Source organism: Varanus komodoensis, unplaced genomic scaffold (assembly GCF_004798865.1).
Source record: "Varanus komodoensis strain SLA01 unplaced genomic scaffold, ASM479886v1 scaffold6_1, whole genome shotgun sequence".
NCBI classification, from domain to species: Eukaryota; Metazoa; Chordata; class Lepidosauria; order Squamata; family Varanidae; genus Varanus; species Varanus komodoensis.
The window spans coordinates 2,556,015-2,578,941 of record NW_025336345.1 but is presented as its reverse complement, the minus strand read 5'-3'; the positions used below and the strand labels follow the sequence as shown (position 1 = coordinate 2,578,941).

At 40.6% G+C, this 22,927-nt stretch overlaps 1 protein-coding gene across 3 annotated transcripts in view; it reads right to left on the bottom strand.

Annotated features, from left to right (window-relative positions):
- Positions 1 to 22,927, bottom strand: part of SGCD (sarcoglycan delta) — a 532,748-nt gene that overhangs the window by 148,508 nt on the left and 361,313 nt on the right. The gene's annotated exons all lie outside the window — the stretch shown is intronic.

Genomic DNA, 22,927 nt, shown 5'->3' with positions numbered 1-22,927 from the left:
AGTTCAGGTATCTAATTCATTTGACCATCCAAGTCTACCAGGAGAGGGAATTGTTTAAATTATCTACCTTAAAGCCTATTGCATCAGACCATCATAGGAGTAGCCTCCTTTCCTACACCATTAGCTCTTCTTGTAATGCTTTGAATTGATTTTTAAAGCGATCTTTTAGTACACTTGAACATTTCTATGTTCTCACTGCTGGCAATCTTAGTTCAAATGTCCTTGTTCTCTAAGGTTTAAGAACCATTTTCCAATCCTGTGAATCAATCAAGACAAGGCTTTGGCACCAAACTGCCGCAAAGCCTCCAAGTCTGAAAGAATTCAGCAGTACACCTCTTTAAGACATGTAAATCTAGACTTTACAGTCCAACTTGTTATTCCACAATTTTCTTAAAAAGCTTTATATTCACAGCCTTTTCCCCATACCAACTCTCAAAGGTAAAACCTTTAACTCAACAGGTAAGGAAGGAAAACATACTTTTGTATATAGGATGCTGCGATCGTTATGTGCTGCCAAGTCATCTTCAACCTATGGTGACCCTATTAATGAAAGCCCTCCAAATGGGTCCTTGTCCATGCCGGTCCTGCTCAGCTATCAAGCCTGTGGTTCCTTATGGATTCAGTCCACCTCATATCTGGCATGTACTTGTGTACATAGCCAAAGGCTAAATGGCATGCAAGACAATCATATATTGAAGTAGTTAATTCAGGAATCCTGTGTGTACTTCGTCAGGAGTAAACCCTTAAACCCAGTGGACTTACATCTGAGTAAACACGTTTCCTACGGGCAGCAATCACTTATCCATTCAGGAATTCAATACCAGTGGTAGCTGTAATTTCACTCACTAGCTAGAAATACTGAAAGGCAGCAGCAACCTAGCGTCACACAAAGTGATTGGGCAGAGTAGTAGCTGTATATTGCGGCTCTTATCTCTAGTTCCACAACGGTTGGGACCATGGTTTTGTTTTTGTTTTAATGGTACAAATCAGCACATGGCAGCATGGCTGGAATCCAGGTAAAATCCAGCCAAATGGGAAAGAAAGCAAGCCTGCTACTGCTTAGCTATCTCCATGGAGCTTTTTAGTGACAGCCAATGAACTGCAGGTATCTAATAGAATAATCCCTAAAACAACTAAAGTGCACTTAGCTTTCAATGAAATCATTTGGACTCCTTCTGATTCACTTAGACTTTAAGTATCCTTATCTGTTTGAATTTAAGTCCTTATCTATTTGAATCTAACAGGGGTCACAGAGAATGGTGACTAAACTGCAGATATTGTTTTTAAAGGCTTAGTTTTAAAATAGCCTCCTTCTGATTTTGAAAATACGCCACAGCAAGACCTGAAAAAGTATTTTCCTTTGTACCTACTGGAATTCAGGTTTGTTGCCTCTCCCTGACTCAATCTGACTGCATAAAATGTGTCCAAGAACCTTTGCAGGTTTGTTTGTGTGTTCTAAAGAGGTCTGAAGAAACATTTGCATGGTTTTGCTCACAGCTATTTGCTGTCACTGTTCCTAAGGCTGTTGTTGCTTTGGCATCATTTTAGAGGTCCAAGATATCCTTTCTCCACTTAGTCCATCCAATCAGGATAAAAGTGCCTGTGACATCACAGAGGGCACATGCTGAATTTGAGATGGCATGTCTTCTATGACTGCTCATATGGGTGATCCTAACCCAGAACTGGTGTCCCTTTGGACTACAACTTCAGCCTCTCTGATCATGGGCCATACTACTCAGAGCTGATGGAAGTAGTAATCCAACACATCTGCTGGGCACCAGGTTGTGGAAATCTGCAACTTTACCAGTTTAAAGCAGGTGATCTGCAACATGAGAGGCAGCACAATCTTGCTCCCTCCCTTGGTGAAACAATTGAACCTGGCCAGAGAGGGAGGAATTGCACTACGCTCTGGCCTGCAGATCACCTCCTTTAAACTACCAAGCTTTTGCAAATGGTTTAAAAAAGGCAATACTGTGCAAGAAAACACACCCATCCCAAACAGACACACACTTTGGAATCTGGATGGAAAGATCATACAGCAAATATTCCTCCCCACTACTGCACTTCAATCAGTAATCCTGAAACTCACCCAGTGGTGGCCTGGTTCTTGCATTTGACAAAAATTTATTCTCTTTGCTCCTGTTTCGGTTCAGCCATGCATAAGTATGATTTTCATTCCATTTAAATTATTGTTTAACAGCTTCAGTAGGTTTTTAATTATAACATTCCTTTGCAAAGTTGTTGAACTCCATCTTTTCTCATGTTTCCTGATCCATAACTTATTTCTGCTATGATACACCCATATTTTAATAAAACTGCACACCCAGCATCTTTTGGCCTTTATATCTATGATTACAAGAAAACAAAGCCTGAAATGTTGTCATAACTTTGAATAGGGATCATTCTTTCTTGCTTCTCTCAAAAGAGTAGCAGGTTATGTTTGCTGCTGCTTATTCACTGCCACATGAATCAATAGAGTATCTTCACATTCTAAATCCACTTTGATTATATGGGTTCTGATTGAACAAGAAAGACAGCATGGTTGAGGTCTGTGTTTCTAATGCAGGAACAGCAATTCTAATAAGCAATGTTAGGAACAATTCTCAAATTCTGAGACAGCCATTGCAGCAAAAAGTCAATGCAAAATTTAATAGCAAAGAACACTATAGTAAGTCAGTGACTGCTATTGTTTTCAAACCTAAAACCTTCTTAATCAGCATATAAAAGCAGAAAAACAGAATACAATGATGTTTTCACAGGCTACCACTGTAGCCTTTAAAAGCTGCAGCCTAGAATATGAGAATGGCAAATGTTCTTGTTGATCAGCTCTTACTCCCATACACATGACCTTGGATGCAATACCAATTAAAAAGCTGTGGTTTAAGCGAAATGATTCTCTTATTAGGTTCTATGCATATTTCCAGTGAGATACTTTAAAAGAAAAATAAGATGTGAAACCTTCTGTGGTCCACAAAGTAATTTCTTACCAGTCCTTCTTGAAAATGGACTGTTTCTGCTGAAAATAGAAATATCTTCCAATAAATCCAGCCACCCCCTTTTTGCAAACCAAGATAACTCATGCCTTTGGTTGACTTGACACCTTACATTCTGATGTCTGCCAGACCAAAGCAAAGCAGTGTGTGTGTGGGAAATCTCTTTGGATTCCCTTTGGGACAATTTCTACCTGCAGTGAGAGAGCAGGTGTCTCATCCCCAACATTGCCCAACCAAGTTCCTATTTGCACAACTATACTTTTTTGGTAAATATTTGTAAAATTTAGGAGGGGGCTTGTTTTTAAGTTTTCCAGTCAAAGGAAGGATCATGAAAGGTGAATATAAATCCACTCTTTGTGATGTCCAAAAGTTTAAAGTGCACAAAAGCTGCAGAGAGCTGAAAATGGCTCTTGATCGTGGCAGGAACATCAGCAAACCAGTGCCAGCCACCTCTAAGAGCCACTTGGTCACTTTTGGGATGGGTGGCCATGGCAGTGGCCAGGGCAAGTTTGGGAAGAGTATGTAGGCCAGACCCGAGTTTCCCTGAGTGACTGTTGGCACATAGTAAGCCAAATTATGTAGAATATCTCTTGATATGAAAATGGACTTGGTAAATGAGCACCATAAGTCACCACTCTCCCTTGGAATTTAACTCAAGTTACATTGGTGCTTTGTATGCAATACTTTTCATGTAAAATATGGTAGTCTTTGCTATGACAATAACCCTGCTCCTGGACATGTGTCTGCCTTTTTTACATCAATTTCCCATCCACATTATTCTTTCTTTTACATATATTCACCATTCCCTGATGCATCTGCCCCTTCTAACTTTTCTCTCTCACTGCTGATTCTTCACTGCCAGTCTGTTTTCACAGGCAGAGATCTTCAAATCTTTTGCATGCTCTTCTGGATCAAAGCAACACCTCTTCACCATCGCTCAGCTTTTTGTCAACAGCACAAGCCATACCCTTTAGTCTTTAATTTCCTACTTGTCCAACAACTGCACTGGGGAGGGATGAACAATGGGTGGGCTTGCTGGCTGACCTTCTGCAAGTGACTCTTCTAATACTCTTCTGTAATCAAAGTGGTCTGCTGGCAAGGCTAAATATGGAACAGGGTGCTACATTAATCTTAAATACAAAATAAAAATAAAAATGGGATGGAATGATGTTTCCCATTTTGATTCCAGAGGCAAAAACAGGAAGAGGATGCACAAGCATAGTTTCCACTTTAAGATCTTCTCCATCTCTTAGAACTTGGACTCAACTTGGGACCCATGTTGAACAGAAACCTCCTAGAAAATACAGGTGTGTGCAAGGTAAGCCAGTATGATGGACTTAGCAGCAAGAATGCTCCATACAATCACGTGAACTAATCAGTCCATCTGAGTTATATTGTTTTACTGTGGTCAGTAGTACAGTTCTGGTCAATTCCTGACATCTCCTTAAACAGAAGTATGCCAAAAAAGGGAGGGGAGGGGAGAGATACCATTGTTTGAGACAGCATGTAACAAGCATACTCACATTATCTGTGATACACTTTAGAGTCTAATTAGTAATCAAGAGTGTTTGGTATTCTCCCCCTCTCTAAGTGTGTGTGTGTGTGTAAATGAAAAATCTGTATATATGTGCATATGTGTGCACATGCATGTGAGTGGGCCCATATATATATATAAGAGAGAGAAGCATGGGAATCCATCCACGAGCATGTGATCTTGAAATTCTGGACAATTTAGTCAGTGGCTATATTTTACCTCTTGACTGAGCTAATTTTCTACTTCAGCAATCAGCTCTCTTACGCACCTTCTTTAATGAATACATGCTCCTCTGATTAAATTAACATTTTCGTCTACCTAATTAGCCTGAAAAAACCTATGCTGAGCTGATCCAGGAGCAGCTTCATTACTGTTCACTGGTGCATGTTTGCTACCCATCATTGTCAACTCAATGGGCCAATGATTAGAAGAACATTAAGTTTGGTTAATTTGGCTTTTCTTGGCAATCATTATGCCAATCTAGCCTCTGAATTGACCCTTTAGGACAGAGACAGATGTTTTAATCATGCAGATGCATTCATTAGGCTTCATCAGTCTGGTTGGCCAGGTTTGTGGCATGGGCATACGAGATTGGAGCAAATTAAGCAGATCCTTTCTTCCTACCTTTTTTGGTTCAACTTTTCTCTTACACCCTTGAGGCAATGACTAATCAGAATTATAAACAAAAATCTGTTTACCCATATTAGATGTATTAAGAAGTACAATCACCAGGAAGTGGTGCCATTGCCTGCCTGGTAACATTAGCATACATTGCTTAATGCCTCATTAATGAACATCCGTTAATGAAATCAAACCAAAGCTAATGAACAGATGCAGTTGGGTAGACATCTGCCACTAAAAACAAGGCTTACCAGAAACTCTCTTATGATTCAGAGCGTAGATAATTAGACAAAGCCCCTTAAGTCAATGGAACACTTAGACGTCAATTATGAATATCACATCTTGCCTACTGCAGAAAGGAAATATACACCATTCGTCCTTTGATAATGCAACAAGTATTAGTCAAGACAGTGACATGAATGATGTGGTGATCTTTTGATGTGCTGGTACACCTTACAGGATGTAGTGCACATCTGAAGCTGGTTTATGCAAGCACAATAGCCACCAGTAACATGATAATGGCATAAACCTCGCTTCTATCTGAAGATGATAATATATCTGAAGTAAGTAGCATATGTATGTATAATACAGCACATTGGATGTGTTCATGTGCACATAACAATAACAGGAGAAACATCCTGGTAATGCTGTGTTGCTAACCCACTATACCAGATAAAGGGCTGAGACTGAGTGAAAGAGGATGGCAGGCTGAAGGCCATACACTGAGCTCTTGGCAGAGAAATGATTTGAAACGTTGACTGGCTGTCTCACAGTTCATACTCTTTGCCCATGTGGTACACTAGCTTGTTTGAGTATATCCAGATCCTCAGACACAGATATCCAGATGTCAAATTCATATCTGGATGCTCAGGTGTTAAATTCCTAGTCCAACAAACCATACAAATGCACTGTGTAGCAATTTAATACAAGACTTCCTGGCTAATTAACACCAGTTTTCTAAGATGTTCAGATGGAAGATTGGTTTGAACACTCCCTGCAACCCAGGATTGAAAACCATGATTTGTTCCTGGTTTACAGTATTGGTTTTTAGGAAGTGTTCCAGCCACCATCATACTGACACCATGGACAACTGTTGTTTAGCAAACAAAGAAACTGTGCATAAAATGGAGAACATGAAATGTAGAAAGAAAATTGGGGCAGGGGGAGCACTTGCAGATACTGCATTCCCAGTCTGACACATCACAGGTCATTGGACCAGCAAATACAATGTCTGAATTCAGTCATTTAGGACCAAAGAACGTACAAAATAGCTCTGCACTTTTCATCTGTCCAGCTTGCTGCTCATGAACCACCTGAAGGGTGGAATTTCTACTTGGCTCACAAAGCAAACCTTTATTGCTTTTGTATTTGAATCTATATCCACCTCCATGTAAGAACATTGAAATAAACACTTTAAAACAAATTAAAAGACATATAAATATACCTACCAGCACACCCTCAGTTCCACTCAGAACATTCCTGCCAACAGAACTGGCAGGAGATATGGGAAGAGGCACACATTTCTCCTTCTCGTTGTAGCCCCCAGTGGCATCCTGCATGTCATTCTGGAAAGTTCTGGAACTTTATGGAAAAGATTTGGGAGGAGGCATGGGACATTGCAAGGCCAGTGGGGAAAGCAGAGAAAAGTAAACCTTCCTCCATTCAGCTTGACTCAAAACTTTCCATGGTTGGGGGTTCTGAAAAAAACTAACACCAGCCGTCCTTGTTGTCTAGAATCCTTAACTGAATCTGGGAAAACAGGAAGCTGCCTTCCATTTGGAGTTGGAACACTGGAACACCCAGCCCACTGTTGCCAAGTCCGGTCAACAATGTCTCTCCAGGGTTGCAGGAAAGAGACTTTTGTAGACGTGCCTGGAGGTGCCAGGGATCGAACCAGGGAGCTTCTGCATGGAAGGTCATGTGCTTATGACCCTCCCCTGTCTGGAAGGGATTTTTGTTTGTTTCCTTCTGCCCCAGCCTGATTGCCTGCTTTTCACCCTGCCAGCTGACTCTGTCTTACTATGCAATGCCAGGCCTTTTATCATGATAGAATCCACTAGGCTTGTCTCTTTTAGAAATGTATTTACCGAGTCACATTTCTCAAACACAAATTATCTTATTTCCTACAGGCTTTGAATTTGCATAGTGCTTTATTCCAGTGCTCTGCCTGCTACCTCCCAATAGTACCCTGGGAAATACTAGCTGACTGCCTGATGCCCTGAACATTTATGTCCAGACCAGTGTGGTGTAGTAGTTAAGAGCACAGGAATGGGACTCAGACGATCTGGGTTCCAGTCCCCACTCAGCTCACTGGGGAACTCTGGGCCAGTCAGGGATTCTCAGCCCAACCTCCTTCGCAGGGTTGTTGCTGCGAGCATAAGATTGAGAGGAAGAGGAGAACTATGTAAGCTGCCTTGAGTTTCTTGTAAGGGAAAAAAAAGCGTATTAATATAAAAAATAAAAATGGTTTGGTTGCATTCATTTGATAAGATGCCCCTGTATTTCAGCCTGGATTTTCTTACTCTGCATTTTCCTGGTCCAATGACCAGTGATGTGTCAACTGGGAAAGGAGCATTTGCCAGAGCTCCCACGTCCCTTTCTTTCTTCTCTTCATGTTCTCAGCTTTATACAGGGTGTCAAATACGATGCTCCCATATTTCCACCTGGGTTTTCTTATTCTTCTTAGCTCTTCTTGCACCTCTGCAACACTGTGGAATAGTAAGCCGTAATCACTCTGCTTATCAGGAAATCACTAGACAGCTGCTGCAGAAATTTGGATAGCTACTTTGCATCCTACTCAGAAAGTTTTTCTCATCTTTTCCCTGAAGCAGTCCATTGAGACCATTTGTAGTTTGTTTCATGTTCAGGCTTTGTTGAACCACACAATTTATTTAAAGAAAATAAAAAAAACCTGATCAAGAAAAGGCAATGGGATGACTTACAACATAACAGATGCTTGGTTGCTGATATTGGATATAACAGATATCCAGTTTGAGTCCCCAAAGCTGTTACATTCTGCCATCCAGAACGCAACAGCCAGCACCAAAGAGAAGAGAAACACAGTTCGGGGGAATAAAAATAAAAATCATAAGAATCTTCTTGTTTCACTACCCCAGGTTTCATGCAAAACTCCCCCTCCCCGCCACACACACCTCCTCAGGTTGTGTGCCAATAAAGAAGGCTAAGAGTCTTACAGAAACCTTTCCTTCCTTATCAGAAGGTTTATTCCAAAGAAATGGGGGAACTGCATGTGTCTGTCAAGCTTCTCCATGCAACTGAGGATGCTGGGAAATCAGGGTGATCCATCACATGAAGTCCCAAGGATATAGGGGGCCTTCCTCTGTCCCAAGGGTATAGGAGGCCTTCCTCTTTGGACAGTCGCTCTTCACAAATAGAGAGCAATCGAAGTGTTGATAAAGGGAGCTGTTAGCATGCTCTCTCACCTTACGTGGTTGCTTTGACCACTGGAAAATGCCTGAACAGGGCTATGCTGCCCATCGTAACTGCAACGCCAAACTGAGTGCTGCCATTTGTTAAGCAAAACTCTGAAGAGGGAGGAAACACTTAAGTACCACAAACAGACTGACCATTCCAACAATGTTCCACTGTCTTCTTCACTGCCACTTTAAAGCAACTTTTTGAAAGACATGTTAATGTCTCATAGCATGAAATGACAATAGGTTTGATGCTATGATCCACAATTGAAACCTTCTGTGAACCAGGAGCTATTACAATGAGGGTTGCATCCTCATGTCTCTGCAGTCCTGGGTGAATCCTAAAAGTGCTCCTGGGAGAATGTTTCTGAAATGGGTATGGGGTGGGCGTCTGCTGTCAGGAAGAGGCAACTAGACTCAGTTTGGTGGAACAACCTTTACCTGACAATGCACTACGTAAGAACAGAATAATTTGGAAGGCACTTTATTGACAATGGAGCTGAGCTGAAATGGAGGAGGCACTGAACAAATAAAATGAGCTGCCACTGCATTTTAACAAGAGTTTGGCCAAGGCTGGTGATAGCTCAAAGTGTTGAAAATGCTCATTTCTTTTAAATTGGCAATTACAAATCAGCAAGAAGCTGGACGGGGCATGCTGCATACATTGCTGTAGGTCTCTCAAATCTGCAGGAAAATCCCTTATCGGTCTGCCCATGCTGTGAGGACATCATGGGAGGTGCTTCTCCAGCTTCACCTGCCATGTGATGTTGGTGGTGGATGCTGGGAAAGGGGCCCTTTCGGCTACAGCTCCCTGGGTTTGGATTGCATTTGCCTTGAGGGCCTCCTGGCTCCATTCTGATGCCTTTTCAGCACCAGGCAGTTGCTGAACTGCTTTATTTCCATTCAGGCATCACTGCTGCACTGCTTTTATAGATTTACTGTTATGAGCTTCTTTTTAGCTACAACATGGTGTTTTGAACATCGTACTTCAATCTGCCCTAATAATGGGCTTGAAAGATGGCACGTAAACCTTAAGAACACCTCCTAATGCAAGAGATCTAGAACATGGCATAATTTTGGAGACAGATCCTCCACATCTGTTTGCATTCCCAGGTTTGACCAAGGTTTTCTTGGCTAATGGCCAAGAAGGACAGGATCCCAAGTATGCGCACACATGTGAGAACACACCAAAAGTAAACGTGACAGCTATCGCATTTGGGAGTGGAAGCTGCCTGTTCTGTTCCTGCACTTCAGTGGTGACAAAACAAGGTCAGGGGCTATAAGTATGGAAATACACTTTTACAAAGTGTTAATAAACCATGTGGAGAAGGTAACCAACATACCCAGAGAGTATTAGTACAAGGCCCTGGGCAAGTTGCTGAGGTCACTGCATCAGCACATGAAGTGGGCGCTAGCTGTGTCATTCGAACAGAAAATGAGCCCTGCCTTGGTTGTTCCACAGTCTGGATATTAGTCTATCCACTATCAGAGTGTTGTTGAGAGTGTTAAGACTTCTGTGCACTGAACTCATAATCCAGTCCTGCAGGGCAAAAGTTTTATTTTACATTTGTATAACTTATTGCTACAAGGAGGCAACCTTGGTGAAAAATGAGCTTCTGGGGGAGAATACCTTTAAAATTAATGTTCCAAACATTTCCTTTTAATACAGTGCAAATTAATGTTTACTCCCAGAATTTGTGAAGTAAGAGGAACAAGGGCATTGCAGGTTATACAAACGTGGGGTCAAGAAGATGGTAGTTCATTTTTATGATAGAATAAGTTACATCCTTTGTTTCCAGATTATATTGTACAGTCACTTGTTCATAAGCTATATGAAATCAACACCCACTTCTGGATATAAAACCTAGATAGTCCAAAGTTCCAGTAGCTAAGCCATTAAGGAGTCTCAGAATTCCAGAACTGGAAAGGACCTTGAAGATTGCCTGGTCCGACCCCCAACTACAGCCCTGTGACAGATGCACTTCAGTTTCTGCTTAAATAGGTCCAGTGAAGAAGAACTTGCCATCTCCTGCGATGAGCAGGACTCTCCCTCCCTTTTTGCCTCTCTAGCAGACTCAGATGAAACTTTAGAAATACAGTCCTTTCATTAAAGCCTAGCACGTCACTTCCTTGCTTGCTTGCTAGTTGTGAAGTCGCGTCCAACCCATCGCGACCCCATGGACAACACTCCTCCAGGCCTTCAGTACAAATCAAAGTTGCCTTCATCTTGAGATGTGGGAGAAGCATCTGCCCATGAATCCAAAGAGTTGAATCCAAGCCAAGACTTCCTCTCCTTTCCTCCCTTTCCAAAAAGATTCTGACTCTGCCCACAGGGTGGCTCCTGCTGTTTGAGGGCAAGATGGTGGGAATGCTGGAAGTGTCCACTCACTTTGCCTGTCACCTCCTGACCAGATCAAGGAACTCTTTTTTTGTCACTTCCCCTCCCAAATGTCTCCCTTCTTCTCCATGGTGGGCTGGTTCTCATGCTCCCCCTGAGACTCTTGGTACTGCCAAGCCACACGCCCACCTCTGCCTCTCTTCCTCCTCAGAACTGAAGGCAACTGTAGCCTGCAAGCACTGGGCTCTGCTCCCCCTCCCAGGGAAATCTCTTCCACAGTCAAGCAGCACCACAGTGAAGGATGCCCCCCTAAAATTTAGCCCACATCGGCTTCCCTGCCATTTACACCCACTGGTTCTAGTCTTGCCCTTCGGAATAACAGAAAACAGAGTTAGCTCCAGCTTAACACCAACTATCTTTCAGATATGTGAAGACAGCCATTATGTCTGCTGTTAAGATTGCTGTTCTCCAGGCTAAAGATACCAGCTCTTTCAACCATTCCTTATAGAATGTGGTTTTCAGAATTAAGATGCTTCATTTATCTGGACAAGATCTATGTCTCATGTCACTTAAATTGCTTCTTTTGGTACTTAATTTTCCCCCACCCCTCAGTAATCAAGAACAAGCCATCACTGGACTATTTGCATTTCAGATTTAATGGTGTAAAAGCCTCCATCTGTAGACTATTCTTTAAAAAATCTGGAAGCAAGGGAAACATAGAATATCTAATTCAACTGCACCGTGTCACTAGGTTATCTTAAAAAGAAAAACCAATTTAAACATCTGAATTCTGTGTGCATGCTAGGAAGCTCTAGTCTGTGAAATTCTTGAATTGCATCAATAAGAATGTCAGAAGCATGTGTTGGAAAAGCTGCAAAAGCTGTTTTTGTCAGTTGTGTTAGATTGGTGTGATTTCTTAGCAATGGATGGAACACCATTTTTAGAATTCAAAATACAATTGACACATTAATGCTATATGGACTCAAGAAGAAAGACAAAGGTGTTACTAAATGATTTAACAGAACACACCTTATGATTCAAAGTGACACAAATAAAAAATGGCCCCTGAAATTTGTGAGCAGCAGGAGTTCATTTCACCAAATATTTTCCAGTGGGAGAAGAAATTTTCAAATAATCTATTCTTTCTTCTTTTGTTTCCTTACAGTTGCAGCCACAGCTGCATTGCAGCCTGACTGCCATTTTTATCCCACAATGCCTTAGACCTAGTTATTGCCCCATCATTGCAAATCAGGGTGAGGAAGAAACGGTGGCTTCCACTCCCAGACAAAAATGGAGAATATGTGGAGAATGGTCTACAAAATGTCTTGTTTGTGGGAAGGGGCAAAGCCAAGCTTCTGAGAAGGTCCAGGTCAGCTCTAATTCAAAGCCCTCATCTCTACCAGTATAAGCATTCCCCAAACCAGACAGTAAAATACTTTAATTTCCTTAAATATCCAGGTAAACACTTCTTTCGGAATAACATATCTTCATGTTTATGTTTCAGCTCCTTCGCATTCAGCTGGACGGTCAGGATATTTACTTACTTACCTATTTATTTTAGTAAAGATTTATAATTTTCTAGGGCATTCTTTATAACACAATAAAATATAATCAGATTTCTTTTTAAACTACTACACTGAAAAATCTGGGAGAATTGATGCATCTTTGTCAAGAGCTGAAAAAAGAGAATGTTGGCACTATGCAGGTTTTTGTGGGGATGAAATTGCACAAAGGGGGTGCTAAAACTCAGATCCCTCTGGCCATCACCTGCCTTGCCACAGCTGACAGGGGCACCTGGAGGAGAGCCTCTGAAGATAGCCTCGGTATGTGAGCAGGTCAGTTGGGAGCAAGTGTGCCTTTACGAAGTGTGGCTCTAAGCCATATCCTGGAAAAAGTCTGGGATATCTCACATGCTGTTCCTCCCTGACTTGTGTGCAGGCAGTGGCAGGCAAACATGAGCTTGCACTTGGAAATATATGGAAACTGTTTCATTTCGCAGGATTAATCAAATATTCCAGTGCCCTTAGAGACAGAAACAATCTGAAGCAGTTGCTATGATATTAGCACTCCTGGAAATTGATTTGGACAAAGGCACTACAAGGCGACTTTAATGGCTCATGAGGTTTGTGTTGTGCTTTCAAGAGAGCTCATGAGAACCATCTAAGCAAGCCACTACAAACACAGGGAGGTCTTTAATAGGACTTTTGCCCATTCTGATAACATTTCTGTTTGGCTGAACTGAGTTCAGTTGTTAGCATAGCACCAAGCAAAGGGTAGGATATCCAAGGCACCATATTCACCAATTATAGATTGACACCTGCCAGGATTCTAATAAGCAAATTATCTTAACTGCTTTCTGAATATCCAAAAATTTTATGGCCCGCCAGCTCACAATGCATTTCTGGATGTGGCCCTGATCAATTTTCTCATCCAAGTGTTAACAAATGACTAACAAAGTATGTTTTCTCGTTAGCTGTGCTGTTCCAGTAGTCCAATTCTGCTAACAGGTGCAATACATTATGATCGTAAGTCCTTCGACATTATGCAAGCTCCCATGCATTACTTAAATTAGGAAGGCAGTGACATATTTATATTGCAATTAAAATGCTAAGCGTTCCCGCAGGCACTATCCTTCCCAGTTATTTTATCTAAAAGTGTATTAATCTTATTCCATGGAATTGCACCATAAAGACAACATTTGGTTCTAAATCTAAAGTCCAAGTTTGTTTTGTAGTAGACCTGGATTTATTTAACATATAATAAAATCACAATCATTTGAGACTGTATGTTATGGAGAGAGTGTGTGTGGAGGGGCAAGTTGGCAGGGAGCTGAATATTTTTAATATTAATTTTTGTGCAATCCAACCATATTAATGCAGGTTCAAATGCTACACTTTTTTCAATGGATGTACTTCCTGATAAGTGTTCATAGGAGCTTTGTTTCATTAACTCTTCTTTTCTTTTTGCAAAATATCCTAATTAGGTTTTTAAGGTTTCTATTCTTTTCAAGATATAATTATCCAGCCCAAGCTATGCATTCAAACAAGCAAGCCATCCGTAGGTAAATGTACCAGGTGCCCACCGGTGATGTACAGCACACTCCTATGCAGGTATTCTGGGAACCAAGCCCCTCCGGGGAACAGTGGATTTTATCCCCATGTAAGAATACATAGTGCTGTTTACCAAAGTCCTTTGCACATGTACTTCCCTTGAGTTCTCACATTAAGTAAGTAACCTGGGAATGAACTAAGCTTTTACAACAAGGGAGCAGTTTTCTTACATATGCTGACTTAATAATTAGGTACAGAGGAGGCATAAGTAGAACAGAAAATAACTGGTTTCAGATAATAAAATATCCCAAATTCCTGGCAATTCCCTTGATTCTCTTTTAGATAATATATTTAATTATCTAACATTTTTGTTCACATGGAACCACTGGATGAATTGGGGATATATGTGGAGTGCTAACCTTTCACAATGTTGCAAAATATGGTTACAACACTGAAAAGCGGGCATTTATACATATGATTTACTATTCACTGTTACTGTTTTGGTTCTTCCATGAGCCCGGATATGAGATAAATCTATGATAGGCTTCTGAAAGGCGACCGCAAATTCTGTTTATTTAAATGGAAGTTAAGAATATAGTCTTCATAAACAATTTACTTTACACAGCCTTGGAAACACACAGAACATTAGTAAATCAAGCCATGGAAAAAAACTCTGTGGCCCAACACTGTGGAGAGGTTATTGCATCACACAAAACTGCCTTTAGCTGACTGTGAGAGGGAATCCTTATAAATCACAGTTACTCAAAGAGAAATGTGTCTCCTATAGAACTTGGCTGAAAATAAAACTGGAAATTCTATTTCTCAAATAGATCTTTAGATTTCATGTTCTATTTTTCCTTTAGGTGGAAAAAAAGGAAACTACAAAAACTTTCTTTTGCATTAAAACATATCTATCCTTTATAAATCCTTTTAATAAATCCTTATAATAATGTATTAATTGAATTATTGGCTATAGTAGGTGCCAAGAAAGCACCCCGCTGAGGAATTCAGCAGAACAATCCTTATTGTGTCTCCTTAAAAGCCTCATTGTGAATTTCAACAGGCCATACTTAAGACTGAGTACCTTACCGTTTCATATAACACCAAACTGCAGCTAATCTAGAGGCAAAAACCTCACCTTGCAGCTGTGCTGAAAGACAGAAGGGAGGAGAGAATGCTATCCTGAGGCTTGCTGTGGGTTTCCTCAAAATGCTAAAGTGTTCTGAGTAAATAAGTATCTATATCATTATGTTTGTTCCAATCAGTATTTTTGTAAAATTCCAACCCATCTGAGGCTCCCCCTGTTTGGAATAAGGGCTGAACTCCAGTGGCAGAGCACATATACTCATATTGCGTGGAAAGGGCCCAATCTTCACTCCTGACATCTCCCTGCAAGAGGCCTGCTGCAAAGGTGCCGGATGGGCCAAAGTTCTCACTCAGAATGTGGCAGCTTCCCATGCTTCTGTACAAAGACCATTTCTCATGATCTGCATTGCAGCTGATGCACCAGATATCCTCTTGACCTGTGCCATCTCTTCTGGGAATGAAACCCTGGTCCTCCAATGAGTTGGGTAGTGCATCTTCACCTCTTTCGACGAGGCTTTTCATATGGTGTTTGGCATCTTCATATTTTGCAACAACACCACTAGCACAGCTGCAGAGTATCTTTGCAGGATGGTATTCCTTGGGATGGCTGGGGAGTGTTGCACAGAATGTGACTGGCTTGCAGGTGTGGAAACATCACTTTGTTCCTTGAACATCTGCACTCATCACTGTTTCCTAGACCACCCTGGAATTGTTGAAAATTCTGAGCAGCAGCCCCCATAAATAACTTCACCTTCTGTCTTACGAATCACTGCCATTTCACACAGCAGATCAGCATGCTTCTCATTAGACGTACCGATGAATGCACTTTTGGCAAGGTTTTGCCATTTGTGAAATTATTACAGTTAAGAAATGTGGGAAATGATAGAAATAAACTTCTTTTTGCAAAAAACACAATGATGATTTGTCCTGCAGTGCTACTTTGAAATGTCCATATCTCATATTTCAACATGGGCAATAACATTTCTTGATTTATGGGGATATCAAAAACTAGACTTCAGTTGAAATAGAAGTATCCTCCTCCTTCTCCTGCAAATGCATTAGCAACCCTCCCTGGCCTCCCTCCCTCCCTCTCTCTCTCTCTCACTCACTCCTCATCTGTAAGTATTAATCAGTAACAATACAGCGAGGGGATATGTGGAGGTAGTAAATGGGAAGAACAAGAAGGGGCAGAAGATATCCAGAGCCTTCAGACCACTTCCTGATTCTGATAAAATTCTACCTGTCTCTCCCTTTTAACTTCATTTTATAGAAGCTTCAAGTATGAATGATTCCTCCATAGTGGAGAGCCAGTGTGGGGTAGTGGTTAAGAGCATGGGACTGGGACTCGGACGATCTGGGTTCTAGTCCCCGCTCAGCCATGGAACCAACTGGGTGACTTTGGGCCAGTCACAGACTCTCAGCCCAACCTACCTCACAGGGTGGTTGTTGTGGGGATAAGATGGAGGAGGAGAATGATGTAAGCTGCCTTGAGCCCTTTGTAGGAAAAAGGCAGGATAGAAATTGAAAAATAAATAAATAAAATACTGGTGGGTTTTTTCTTCTTGGCCTGAGTTCTTCATAACTTGGAACATAGTAGAGTGTGACTAACTTATTTGGCATTCTCTGGAGAATTCCTTTTTTTTTTTTACTAAATGATGAAACTTGTGTTCCTTTTAAGAAGGTATTTGAAATTCCTGAGCTGCTATTGGCTTGCACAATATTTAACTTAAGCATTTTATGACATTTCACTATGACACATGTTGGTGCTGTAAGTCTCCTGTGACAGTGAACAGATGTTTTCAACGTCCATTTGCAATTTGCTCTGAAATTAAAATGGCATGAACCAACAGCTTGAATGATTCTGAAATCTTAAGAAACTGGAAAATGCTGCCTCAAGGGAAAACTATAATTCAACCATATTAAAGTATACCACCATTTCTTTCTTTTAATCAAGCAATTTATTTTACCTAAATCAATGCCTTTTTGAAGTACTGGCCTGCAGGCCAGGGTAGATGTGCAAGCTGCTTACTGGGATATTCTTGGAGCAGTTTAGTCAAAGATTATACAATTTTGCAAATCGTTGGCCAAGTGCAAAGCTTTCTTATTCATGATTAAGAAGTGAGGCCAGATATGTAAAAATTACAGCTCACCTTGTTGCTGGGTTTGATTCTTTCCTTAACTCTTTAACAGGACTAGCAAAAGTGGGAGAAGGAATGGCTCAAAATGCTAACTTTGGGGAGCAGTTAACTTTTCAAGGATGCACATTCCTTCTTAGAAATATGCTAGGAAGAGTAAGTGAGAGAAAAAGTTAACCTGGAGCTCTAACTGAAAGGCACAGATCAATTTTACCTGGGAAAGAGTGAAAGTGGGCATCTGTATATGGGGTTAAAACCCTTAATTATAGTTCCACTTAAATTCAGTGCAGAAATCACAAAACGCTTTCAGGAATTACAGTCTCCCTAACCTTCTTGTCACAGGTTCACTGGTAATGACTGTAGTCAGAGAAACCATAAACAGAAAACTGGACAGATTCCAGAAAGACATTTATGTTCCATCTTTTTTTAAAGACCCTACTCACCTACGCTAGCCTTAAGATAAAACTGGGAAGGATTCTTCTTCTGTTGAAACTATGCAAATATTTGCATGTTCCCCCTGGGGATGCTTGGACTCATACTCCCAGCCCCCTCTGTGATGGGGAAAGATGCTCCACTAAAGACCCACCCTCAATCATCATTGCTGCCACCCTTATCTTGCTCTAGATAAGCCTGGAAGGGCAAGGGGAACACTGTGCAATTGAAAATGCTTTGCATGGACTTGCTGGGCGATGGTACAAAAGATCAATCCACTGTTGATTATGCATAGGGATGCTCATATATCCCTAGTTACAGATAGTAGAGCAGTTGTACCATGGAGGTCACTCGCATCTCTATAAAAGATAAAACTGGAGCAAAAAGAAATCTTTTTCCATGAAGAATATAGCTCTATCCAGCAGCCAGACCACCACTGCCTAGAAAGTCTTCCACGCCACATTTACTGCCTTTTTTTCGCTCTTAAAAACTACACATGATTCAAATGCACATGCTCTCACAAGCTTCCTCCTTGATACATGTGCTACAGGTGGCAATGCCTGACAGGTAAAAGGGCAATGCAATGGGTTCCCCATTTCACTTGTGCCAAATGTTATGCATGATTGAGAACTCTGTATAGGCAGATCCAGTAACCTGTTAATTGTTCCCAGCCAGGCACAGTGTGAGTAGCAGTCTTTATTCCACAGAGCACCTTTCCAGTCTGTCATTCATCTGCCATCCATTATTTGTACATTGCTTTGCTGGTCCAATAATTTCAATTTTTTTTTATCAAGTTCTGGGTGTTCAGCACGCTTGAAAATGCCACTTTCCATCTTCAGACCTAAAAAGAAGGGACTTTGAATCTGATTTAGTTCCAAGAATGAACAAAGTGAATGAACTTTTTTAGGTGGATGGGAACCAGGGAGGGGAAGTTGTGGCTGGACAGAATCTGGCCCAATAAGTCTAGTCTTTTGCAGATTAAACAAGGAAGCTCACTTTTCTGAGAAAGTCTTTGCATTGGCATTGGCCCTGATGCACTTTAAAACTAGGTTAAGTCTGCTTTTGGTCACCAAATTTCCATTCCGTCTTTGATATTAAATCTGAACATTCATTCAGCAAAGCTGAGGCCAGCATGCTTATGAGACAAGACGTGGTTTACGAGCGCTTGCTAAAGGCATGATTCATCATTTGAAAGGAACGGTGGACGATGATGATGTACACCTACCTATTCTATCTGACCTTTGTGCAATTTACATGCAAAGGTAACAAAACACAAGACCTCCACTTATATTTTATATCAACATTCTTTCTTGGTACTCTAAATAAAATGCCACATTCCTGGAGAAGCTGAACTTTGACAAAGGCAGGGTCGCATAACAAACAGCAGTTGATCAAGATGGAAGACAAAGAGATGGTTTCATGAATCAGCTTACTCACAAAGGCTCTTATTCTCTGATGCAGCTCTTATTCTTAAAGTCCTTTGTAACTTGGGACACCCATACTATATAAGTTCTGCTGCTATGATGGACTTGATTAATCTGACAGAGGTCTGAAGGCCTAGATTTTGGCTACTGTTGCAAGAACCAGGGGAATTTTTTTTCCAGAGGTTAAAAATCTAACATTTAAGCATTAACAAACCTTGAAGCTTTGCAACAAGATTTTACTTGCTGAAAATTAGTGCTGACCAGTATGTTAAATAAAGGCAATTCCTAATTACTTGTAATGAGGCAAGGAAGAGAGATCCAAAATCGATACAAGTCAGATCCTCACCATTATCACCCTTTTCCTGATATCAAAGGGGAATATAACTTGAAGTTACAATATATTCAATTTACCTTAAAAGAAAACTGAGAATAAAAAAGTATGACAAGATTTTTTCCAAGACGATGCAGAGGTTGCTATTTGAGATGAAATTTGACATGAGAGTGCCAGAAGCTGCTGTTGATGATTTGGGCTTTTCTGTGGATAGGTAGATATCCTCCCATTGGTTTTTCCTTGTAGTTAGTTCTTCAGTTACTTTTCATGGCAGTCTTTGTCCAGGAGGAGATTATTCATCACAGCCTTAATGGGAAGGTTCTTTCTGCATGAGCTCATGCAGTTTTCCAAGAATGAACATGGTCAGCAGCTCTTCGAAGAAAGAAGGTTAGTAATGTTAAGAGGGTATGACTGACCACACATAAGAGTTCGTTCTTTGCTAGGTGGAAGCTGTTTTTGAATGCATTCTAAAATATGCATTATTAAGGCTCCTGCTACTCTCTTCTACACTGTAGTTAATAAAATGAAACCAAACAGAGATTCCCATGATGGCATAGATTCACTCACAAACACATATCTGAGAACACTGATTTCCATGAAGAAAATGCAGTTTTGATCCAGTCTTTTTGATGTACCTACTCATAATAATATATTCCAGCATTATCAATAGCTTCCTTCTTTTTGTTCACCCAAAAGTAACACAGGTAGTTATTTTCAAATTATTATAGTAGGCCTGCATCCTTTGCACAGTTGTCATGAGGTGAACAGATTGACCAAACATGGGAGTCATGGGTAAAATGGTGGTCACCAAGTGTCCTATGAGCTGAACAGAGGACTAAGGGGCTTCAGGGCTGTGAGAAGATATCAGGCCTGAAGGACAGGGTGCGCATCATCACTTTCTTATCTGAATTTTTAGGTTATGTTGGAATAACACAATGACCTCAAAGATTTTGCAGATATGATTATGTGAAAGCTATGTGAGATATTTTAAAAGGGCTTCTGGGTGTTACACAATAAAAATGCACATTGCTTCATTTTGAGACCTGTACTAGGAGCACTTAAGTATTGAGTGATACTTCACAAGTATGCAATGTACAATTAGGCTGGAATAATACAACATTTTGCCACCTAAGTACTGCATGAACAATCAATTGCCCTTGATGCCTTTTACCTATGCTGTTAATTCCATTACCTATGCTGTCTCATTATTTTCAAATAAACTCCACCACTCTCTTCTTTTAAAATGACACAAATGATTTTGTACAAACACTTCTTGAGCTGAATCTTATTAAAATATTGAGTGGTAATATATTCAAAAGTGCTTGGAGCTACTTCATTTCATGTAGATAATTAAAGGTAATATAGCTTGTGCTGTACCTATAGCAGAAAGAGTCAGCCAGGAAACATTAAAATTAATTAGCACTGATGGTGGAGAGAATGTATATAATACTTGCAACCCAAAATAAGCTGAAAACCAGGAAGCAAGCTGTAATATAAATTCTAGGACTTTCAGCTGATTAATCAATTAATCACATGAGTTATAGCTCATTCACTAATTAAATCTGCATAAAACTGCATAAGGTAGAATGGTTTCAAAGAAAAGTCTGCATTTGTTTTTAGATGATATATTCATGGGACAGACATAACCTTAGTTGGGGATGGTGTGTACAGAAGTCTGGATGTGGGAGCAAGGATCAAAGAACAAGTCGGGATGGTGGGTAATCAAGATCAGCAGACCAACCCAAAGGCAGACTCAGAGAACTAACTAAGATTTGAAGCTGAAGAACCAGAAACATGTGGATACCAGAGCGCAGACAGAGCTCAGCTAGTGCACCAGCAAACCAGCACGAAGAACTAAAGCCCTCCTATACTTGTTCCCGCCCAAGAGCAGCCCGTGGCCCATTTAGTTGGACAGTCAGCCCAGAGCCAGAAGGTTCATTCTTCCCAGCAAGTGTAGTTCTGTGCCTTTCCATATCTGGCAGTATTCAACAGTTGCTGGCAATCTCCTAAGAGGTGTTTCCTATACTCCCTTAAACAGTATGCAATGCCTCTTCTAGCAGGATGTTTGTCTTCCTCAGTTTTAGAAGTACTTAAAAAACAACAACAACAAATATTTTTAAACTGCTAAGCAATTCATCACATGAATCTTTCTGATCAATTAAAATAGTCTCCATCAATTAATCTAGCCATTCAATTGAATAAAATGTTATATCCCTCATATATCTATTGATATCTGTGCGTAAGATTTTAACGCAGCGAACACTGGGGGGGGGGGCTTCTGCTTTGTCATACCTCCACAGCATACATGAGCAGGAGGTTGTGCCTTCATAAGACATGACTAGTGTTCTTTATGATATACTCAACAAGCAGTTCACTTGTTGACATATTACTTGGGAAAGAGCCATTGTTGCCATGGTCACGAAGAACTCTCAGACTGAAGAACCAGCCGAATGTACATAAAACTCATGGTATCCACTTCCTATATTTTTGTCTGCCAGCAGGAAAAAATAGTTTAACGTGAGTTTAAATTATAAGGGGGTGGTATTCGAGTGTCTATTAAGTAGTCAAATTCAGCATGGATCTCACATCCTAGTTTTAAAAAACTATTAACCAGTGGCTCCAATCCCAGAGATAATCACCCTACAAAGTCAAGGGTGGCTAGGAATGTAATCATCCAGACCCGTTTTAGCAACCATGTGGTCATTTAGGCCTTTTAAAAAAGGTTTACTTCATATATTAAGGCTAATTTTGAAACATGGGCTGAGTTATTTCATATGCTAATAGAATGGAAGTCCCTGTGGAGATCAAAGTGCAAGAACAGCATGGTTTTTAAAAGCCATCTCCAAGGAAAATGCATCCTTTCCCAAACCCAAGAGATCATAGAAGCCACAAGCTCTGCTAGTTCTTAATAATGAAGAAACCGGCTCAAAGTCAGTGCTAATCAATATCGTTAGCAATGGCAATTCCTAACATTGTATAGGAAGGCAAGGAGGAGAGATCCCCTCAAAAAATGAGTTAAATACATAGGGAATTAATAGCCCCTCACCATTAGCCCCTTCCTAATATCAAAGGGCTACAACTGGAAAATTACAGTATATCCACTTTTCATTCTCTTTTAGAATTGAAAACTGCAGGAAAAACATGGTTCTTAAAAGCTTTCTCTAAGAAAAACATATCCTTTCTCTGGATGCAAAAACCAACAGTGATCAGAGAATTCACAATCTCTATTGCTTTCTAAAAATAAAGAAGCTATGTTACTGACTCTTACCAGTAATAGGAAGTTAATGATGTTCTCATTTTGCAGAAGGAAAGAAGCAGCACACAAACATCTGGATAGATCTTCCCTGAGGAAGAACTTCCATGTCTACTCCAAAATTAACAGAAATGGAGGTATCCACATTTACAGCAGAGGAGTATGAGATCTTTTCATGCAAATCTAGCTCTGCCACAAAAGTGACAGCAATCAAATACTGATAATCAGCATTCCCAGCTTAGAGGAATACCCAATTAACAACATGCTGACTAATCAGAAATCAAAGGGGAAGTGGC